General features: G+C 44.7%; 1 protein-coding gene across 6 annotated transcripts in view; it reads left to right on the plus strand.

The window, feature by feature from the left end:
- The window catches only part of TRAK1 (trafficking kinesin protein 1), a 194,890-nt gene that overhangs the window by 89,500 nt on the left and 98,794 nt on the right, over nt 1–6,596 (plus strand). Inside the window, exon 1 of one of the 6 annotated variants that reach the window (XM_023515950.1) lies at nt 2,845–2,883. The exons of 4 other annotated variants lie outside the window; for them this stretch is intronic. The gene's annotated coding sequence lies outside the window, so the exon portion shown is untranslated. Of the gene's footprint in view, nt 1–2,844; nt 2,884–2,969; nt 3,230–6,596 lie in introns of those variants that run through there. One more of the 6 variants, XM_023515948.1, reaches the window with a different exon arrangement.

Here is a 6,596-nt window from a genome sequence, read left to right on the forward strand (position 1 = left end):
GTAAAAGAGAAAAATTGTCCAGGGATTGTGGTGTGTATCTGTAGTCCCAGCCACTCTACAGGCTGAGGCAGGAGGATTGCTTGAGTCCAGGAGTTTGAGCTATTGGTATAATGGCACCACTGTACTCTAGCCAGGGCAACAGAGTGAGACTTGAGCTTCAAAAAAAAAAAAAAAAAAAAAAAGTTGTTGTGTAACCGTAACTATTACCTAGCTGCCAAACATTTTCATCACCCCATAAGGAAACCTCTCTACCCATTAACAGGACCCCTCAGTTCTCCCGGCAACCACCAATCTACTTGCAGTCTCTATGGATTTCTGTGGATTTATATATTCTGGACATTTCATAAAAGTGGAATCATATAACATGTGGTCTCTGAGCTTCTGTCCCTTAGTATAATGTTTTCAAGGTTTATCTGTGCCATAGCATTTATCAGTACTTCATTTCTTTTTATAGCTAAATGTTATTCCATTGTATTGAGTACACCACATTTTGTTTATCCATTCATCAAACTGACAGACATTTGGGTCATTTCTACCTTCTGGCTATTGTAAATAATGCTTCTATGAATACTTGGGCGCAAGCTTTTGTTTAGACACTTGTTCTTAATGCTTTTTGGAATAATACACCCAGCACCAGAATTGCGAGATCATAGGCTAATTCTACAGACTGTTTGCCAGCAGGGACATTTTTGCAAACAAAGCGGTGTGATATTAAAAATTACAAGAGAATAGCAGGCATAATCTGGGACTGTCCTGGGTAAATCAAGACAAGGGGGCATTCTTGCCCAACCCCACCCCCTTTTTCTCTCCTGCTGTTAGCCACTTTCATGATGGGCGCATTTGATTTCTTTGAAATTTTCTTAAACTTTTACTCCAATGTACCTATGCACAGATTATATTATTTTGTATATTTTAAAGTTTTTATATATCATTTAATACTGCAGTGCATCATTCACAGCTTTTTCTGCACCTAACCTTATGCTTTTGGATTCTTTGCTGTTGAAATATTCACAGCTAATGTATTCATTTTAATGTCCATATGGTATTGCAGTTTATTTGTTCCTGTGCTGAAGGAGAGTTACCTTATTTTCTCATTGCGGCCATTATAAACAGTGCTGTTAGAGCCACCCTGAAAGTATCTCCTCGGTTTTTTTATGTGAGAATCTTCTCTAGGAGTGAGACCTGGAAGGAGGGATGATGTTGGGCCGTGTGGATTGTACACATTGTTTTTTTTAATTGTGGCAAAATATACACAACAGAAAACTTACCATTTTAAGTGTACATCTCAGTGGCATTAACTGCATTCATGTTGTTGTACAACCGTCACCACCATCCATCTCTAGAATGTGTTCATCTTCCCAAATAGAAATTCTCTGCCCATTTCCCAATTACTTTCCCTCTCTCCGTCCTCTAGTCTCTGGCCACTGCCATTCTTCCTTATGTCTTTATGGATCTGGCTACTCTAGGGACCCCGTAAAAGTAGCCTCACACATTATTGGTCCTTTTGTGACTGGCTTATTTCACTTAGCATAGTGTCTATAAGGTTCACCCAGGTGGTAGCCTGTGTCAGAATTTTCTTCCTTTAAAAAACTGAATTAGCATTCCATTGTATGTACATATCACATTGTGTTTGTCTGTTCATCTGTTAATGAACATTAGGGGTTTTCTTCCCACCCTTTGGCTATTGAGAATAATGAACATGGGTACAAACATCTGTCATTTCTTTGGATATATGCCCAGAAGTGAAATTGCTGCATCCTATAGTAATTTGATGTTTAATTTTTTGGGGAAACCTGGTTATGCATATTTTAACTTTGTCAGGTGTATCATAAACATGCTTATTTATTTTGCACTTTCCAGTTTTTGGATGCCTTTCTTAGATTTAATCCCAGGTGTGATTAGTGGTTTAGGGATCCTGGACAAATTTTCAGTTCTCCAAACATGCTGTCAAACTGTTTACTACGAGTGTTGTTCCAATTTTTACCAGCTCCATCTGTCTAAACACTGGTTCAGCTGTGAGCTCTTTAATTGCAGTCATACAACACTGGATAGTTCCATGTAAAATAATCTTCCCCCAGTATTTAATAATTTTAAGATATACTTTTAAGAGAAGTTACTGAGAAAATTGCAAATCCAAAGTATTTCTTCTTTCTTTCTTTCCTTTTTTCCTTAGACAGAGTCTCAACTCTAGCGGCCTGAGTGCTATAGCATCATAGCTCACAGCAAGCCCAAGCAATTTCTTGGGCTCAAGAGATCCTCTTGCTTCAGTTTTTCTATTTTTTGTAGTAACGGGGTCTCACTCTTGCTCAGGCTGGTCTGGAACTCCTGAGCTCAGGCAATCCTCCTGCCTCAGCCTCCCAGCGTGCTAGGATTACAGGCGTGAGCCACCAGGCCTGGCCTGTATTTCTTCTATTTTTTTTTTTTAGTAAAGCTACTTCACATGGACAATAACAGTTCATTTTTTGAGTATTTTCATAGAGGTTTAACTCTGGGCTGGACTTAAACACATTCATTTTCCCCTTTAAATACAATAAATTTCAGTACAATCCTGGCTTTCTGTCCTAGTGTTAAATTCAGTCTAACCCATAAAAATTATCGCCTACTTTTGTAGATTTCTATTCCGAGCCCATTGCAGTTGCCGTTTCTGAAAAACACTGAACTTGATTTTGACACTTTGGGGCCTCCATAGCAGGCTTCTTCTGGCTTCCCTTTGCCCTGCCCCTTCTTGCTTTCTCTTGTTGCACAACAGACCAGCATGCTGACTGGACTGTGTCATGTTCAGTTGTGCAAGATCGCCCTTTAGCCTCACACTGAAGAAGACCCTGTTTCTAAATACCTCTAAGCTGGGCAAACTGGCTGTGCCCGCTCAGCCGCTCCTTTTGGGTATGTTCATTGGAGCTCTGTGTGTGTGTGTGGGGGGTGGGTAGAGGGAGAGTAAGATTAGGTCATAGCTCAGTATGTGACGAGTCTATGTGGAATTGAAGAAGTGTAATTGTTTATCCTTTCACTTAGAAATAGTTGCTTCTGGTGGTAATTAAGACTGCAGCCATTCCAGAGAACTCCCTAGTGTCGGTGTTTCTTTTGGTCTCTGAGGCATGGCCTTGTTGGCCTTCTCTTTCTGGTTCCAGGCAGGTTTCTCCGCTTGTTCTTCTTTCTCTTCTGGAGATGCTCTTTGCTGTTCGCAGCAGGTGCAGCAAGTGAACTGTTCCTCAGTGGGGAGAGGCAGGAGGTAAGGGGAAGACTCGGACCTGTCCCTTTAGGGTACAGTGTGAGCCAGGAGGCGGTACTGCAGGGAGGGTGGGAGGTGGGGGGGTGTCGGAGGTCCTGCTCCCGGTCCTGCCACTGCTTAGCCTTGAGACCTTGCCATGTGTCTGAACCTCACTGGGCTCCAGTTTCCCCTTCTAGCTTTTAGATATTGGTTTCCTCATTTATAAAATGTATTCCTGGTCCTTATCGTGCATTGCCCTCTGGTTTGTGAGAGTACACGAAAATGTAGCAGTGGATACAAATGCTTTGCATTGTTCAGCAAATATTTATTATGTACTACTGGTTACCATGCAGGGTTCTGGGTGCTGGGCAAACAGTGGACATGAAATCAGCATCTGGAGGTGTTGCTGCTGCTTCTGAGGCCCCTTGCATGGTGGGACCTGCAGCAGGTGGAGCACCAGTCTCGGGTCTGTTGCTGGTTTGCTCTGTGACATTTGACTGCTTCCTCAGCCTCTCTGAGCACAGCGTCCTGTTCCACTAAATGAAGTAGTTTGGTCAGTCGTATTTAGCTCTGATGGTTGCTTTGTAACTTGTAGAATCACTACTTTTGTGGTTTGGAAAATAATTACTGAGTTTCCTTGGTGAGGCACGATGGCTCATGTCTATAATCCTAGCACTTGTGAGAGGCTAGGATGGGAGGATTGCTTGAGGTCAAGAGTTTGAAACCAGCCTGGGCAACATGGTAAGACCCTCTTTCTAAAAAAATAAAGTTAGCCAGGTGTGGGATGGGAGAATCATTTGAGCCTAGGAATTTGAGATTGCAGTGAGCTATGTTCACACCACTTTACTCCAGATGCTGCTTCTTTAAAAAAACAAAAAAATTCTCTGAAGATGCTTGGGTAAGGCCCTAAACTGCACGATCTCATGAAGGAGAGGAATTTTCTAGAAGATCCCTCAGACACCAATTACACAGCATCACTTACATGTCTGGCACTAGTGTGGCCTATGTATGAATCTTTTGAGTCTGTGCCCTTTAATCCTTATAATTTTAAGAAAATGGAATCGTTTCCAAGTCTGTACAGAGTGGTTCACAAGTGGCTGAGTAGGTGAGGAGTCTTGTCTTGTGGAGTCTTTAAAACATTGCTGAGGCTTTGCAGTTACTGCCAGAGGTAATGGGTCACAAGCGTAGGTTACTGCCTCCTGCCAAAATTTCCTCAAGCACAGACTCAGGGTCATACTCCTTACTGCCCTTACGACCAAGTGGAAACTTGGTGGGGAAAGATATAGAGTGGGATGGACAGAGACAGGGAGGAAAAAAGTAGAAAAAGATGGGCCTCTGTAGTGAGCATATTTGATTTCTTGTTCTTTGATTGTCACCTTTAATATAGTCCAGAAGGCTCTTTCTCCCAAGATCCAGAATGAGGCACCAGGATGGGAGATCCCAGCGTGCAAACTGGAGGCATGCACATTTAATTTGGCTCTCAGCTAGTGTCTAGCATTCAGAAATCATGGACTCTCACATGAAAATACAGGTCCCTGGTCACCCCGAAGGAGTCAGCATATTGAGGACCAGGGGACCACCACCCACCTCCGTGGGGCAGGGAAGTGCTGTGAGTGGGGGCTGCCGTTGGACACAGCCCTGGGAATTTGCAACCCCTGTTCTAGCTGCTCAGAGAAGGTTAGGGGAGAAGAGAGCTTTTCTGCGGCCTCAGACCTTTGTTCTACAGATGGAGAAACTGAGTCTCAGAGGGCAAACCCAGGCTGCAGTCCCTTTCCCCACACTGTTGAGACTGCTCCTGGCTGGCACCTGGCGCCTCTTGCTGCCTTCCAGCAGGTGGCAGCCGAGGTGCTGGTTTCTGTCTCTTCGCTGGCAGTCCTCTTTCCCCCTTTCCTCTGTGCCCTCTGCTGCTCTCTGCTTTTCTTCTTTGTCTCTCCCTTCTTGTATTCTTTCCTCTCCCCTTGCTGTTTTTCAGATCTCCTACAGGCTGGGTGAGTATTTAGGACTGCTTTCCTTCTAGACGGCTCTTCTGCGTACTCTGCCCCCTTGCAGCTGGACATGTCTCAGCTCTCTTGGGCCCAGAGCCCTCCAGCTCTAGTGTACAGGGAAGAGGCCCAGAAACGCCTTTGGAGTTACCCTACTCTGCTTGAGGGTGGGGGGTGGGGTGGCCACCACTCAAATCATCTCACAGCTCTGCAGAGGAGGAAGGCCCCCCCGATCCTAGATATGCAGACCTCTTTGAGAGGCCAGGGCCCCGTATCTGTATTTCTACATAAGATTTTCTGAGCTTTAAATGTTGGTCACTAATTTAGAGCTGTTGTCTCCATTGTGAAATGTAAGCATTGTCTCAGGCACCTGGCAGGTTTTGTGAAGTTGGCGTGTCACTTGAGCATTGGCATGAATCCCTAGACGGGGAAACCTCCTCCTATGCCCTCTCTGGGGGTGAAGTTGTAGCCTAGGCCAGGTGAGGACATAGCCGCTGCTACAGCCCAGACCTGCCAGGTGCTGAGCAGGCTCCAGCACCCTCTCCCAACTCCCAGGCAGCTAAGTGAAACCCTTATCTATGGTGTGTGGGAGGCCCACTCTAAACCTTTGCCTTGGAGAAAACTGAGGAAGGACTGTAGTTCTGAGGAAGTAAAGAGCCCCATACGTTCTGCTCCCTCAGTGATGCCACAAGAATGGTGGCATTGGATCAGCATTTGCTGAGTGATTGAGGAGACATCATTTCCTGATGGGACTTTCCTCCATGCTGGAAAAAGACCTGGGGTAATACCCAGGAGGCTTGACCAGGCCTGGACACTAGGTGGCTCCACCTCCTTCAGGCTGAAGGCTGGGCAGCCAGGGGTTGACAGACTAGATCTGCGCCCACTGCTGCTTCCTCCTCCCCCTTGTTCCATTATTCATCCAGCACTTACTGTTTCCCAGCAAGGTGCTGAGGGCTGGGTTGATGGAAAGGTGAGTAATTCAAAGCCCTTTGTCCTGAGGGGCTCACAGTTAGGGAACTGAGGGAAGAGAGGTGGAGAAAACACTTCTCACATGTATTGAAATCATTTATGTACTCAGAGCTGAGGAAGCCTGAGCAGAGAGGTCAAGGGGGGCTTTGCGATACAAAGTGACATTTGAGTGACATTTTAAGATGCAGTTTGCTGCCTGGTGAAAGGCATTCTAGGAAGCTAAAATAGGAGGTGTGAAAAATGAGATTTGTGGAAAAACATGTCTGGGTAATGGTGAGAAGTTGTGGCTTTATGAAGAAAAGTTGGAGAACATAGAAGGGGTTGAGCATGAGAAGAAACACTGTTCAGATATTGATTTAACTGCTTTAACAGAGACTGAAATATTCAGGAATCATGGCTCATTATAATAATAATACTAATTTATCATTTTTGTTCTT

This window comes from Otolemur garnettii, unplaced genomic scaffold (genome assembly GCF_000181295.1).
Source record: "Otolemur garnettii isolate 467f Iridium unplaced genomic scaffold, OtoGar3 scaffold00082, whole genome shotgun sequence".
NCBI classification, from domain to species: domain Eukaryota; kingdom Metazoa; phylum Chordata; class Mammalia; order Primates; family Galagidae; genus Otolemur; species Otolemur garnettii.